This window comes from Oreochromis niloticus, unplaced genomic scaffold, assembly GCF_001858045.2.
Source record: "Oreochromis niloticus isolate F11D_XX unplaced genomic scaffold, O_niloticus_UMD_NMBU tig00006588_pilon, whole genome shotgun sequence".
Lineage (NCBI taxonomy): Eukaryota > Metazoa > Chordata > Actinopteri > Cichliformes > Cichlidae > Oreochromis > Oreochromis niloticus.
Window position 1 is genome coordinate 21644 of NW_020328076.1, and position 1445 is coordinate 23088.

The 1445-nt window shown below is 55.7% G+C and overlaps 1 long non-coding RNA gene across 1 annotated transcript; it reads right to left on the minus strand.

The window, feature by feature from the left end:
• Positions 1 to 997: 997 nt before the first annotated feature.
• On the minus strand, positions 998 to 1437 carry LOC109198394 (uncharacterized). Its single transcript, XR_002059206.2, has 3 exons — positions 1318 to 1437; positions 1141 to 1231; positions 998 to 1014 (listed from the first exon to the last, which is right to left on the minus strand). It is a non-coding gene; the product is annotated as an uncharacterized LOC109198394 (long non-coding RNA).
• Between the last annotated feature and the right edge of the window lie 8 nt (positions 1438 to 1445).

Below are 1445 nucleotides of genomic sequence, written 5' to 3' on the forward strand. Positions count from 1 at the left end.
AGCCACGCCTTAGCGTGGAGCTTACTTCAGGGATTTTATTGCAAATTGAGAGCTCCACCCCTTCAGACTGTAACAACCTCACCCCACACGTCGTCCAATCAGAGACTGAGTGGCTCCGCGATACGACCTCACAGCAGGTGAAAAAAGTTCAACCAATCAAATCAGCAGTGACGCGTCAGCAGGACCTCTCAGGTCCTCAAACAGCACGTTTATATTTTCAGAGTCTGAAGCGCTGATGGTGACCTCTGACCCCTGAGATCCAAACAACCCGGGACTCGCGGGGTCAGCGCTGGCCAGTGTAGGTTCTGAGCCAGGAGCTGACGGAGGCGGCGGCAGACGAGATCATCCTCCAGTGTTGGCGGCGGCTGCGAGACCTGCAGGGCACTCTGGAAAGATCCATGGACTGCAGAGGAGAGAGGAGGAAGAGCAGAGGTTAGAGGTCATGAGCGGAGCCCCATAACTCTGCACTGATGTCTGAGCTATGGAGGTCACAGTGACTCCTCCATCAGGCACCCCTGCCTGCTGCTGCTCTAAGCGCAAGTCGTCCTTCACGCCGAGTTAATAACTGATCGATAATAACGGTTACGGATCCAAATAATCGAGCAGCTCGTTCATGTTTGGGTTTTTCATGCTCAGGTGTGTTTACCTGTGAAGGGATGTCACAGAACGCGGGCTGGGCACGTCTCCCAGTCCGTCCCCAGTCTGTCTCCTCTCCGTCACCGCCTCGTCTCCGTCTCCTCCGCCGGCCCCTCCGCTCCGGCTCCACGAACTCCATGGACTCCTCCAGGTCAGGCACACCTCGAACGGACCCGTCCTGAAGCACACAGGTAACACTGCTCACGCTGCAGGCCAACACCTGTGCCGGCAGCTCTGCGACACCCTCAATCAGCAGATCGCACCCGTTTACTGAAACAAAACTTCACCCCTCTCACCTGCCAGGCTGTCGTTGTCAGGGGCAACCAAAACATGATGTTCTCAGGTGTGATGGAGGTGGAGCTTCTCGCTGTCAACGTGCTGAACACAGAGAAACGGGGTGAGAGCGGGAAGACGGAGACGGATCAATTCATCAGAATCAGTCCTGCTGCGTCTCAGAGTCCCTCAAACAGAACAAACAAACAAACATCAGCGTGCGAGTCTCACCTGAGAGAAGCACAGGTGGAGCACGTTGGTGTTGAGCTTGCTCAGAGCTCGGGTGAAGCGGTAGCGGCTCAGATTGTCTCCGCAGAACTCGCTGGGAAAACAAACAGCACAGAGCGAAGATTAAAGATGGACGCCGCGACATCGGCAAAAATTGCGCCACTTTTTAAACGTTCCCACCTGTTGCAGAGCTTCTTGGGCAGGTTGACATCCAGCATGTGGGACAGGATAGTGACGAGCTGCGTGGTGAAGCAGAGGGCGGCGCTGATGGTGTGAGCCGGTTAATGTGGTCCAGCTCTGCGGAACAG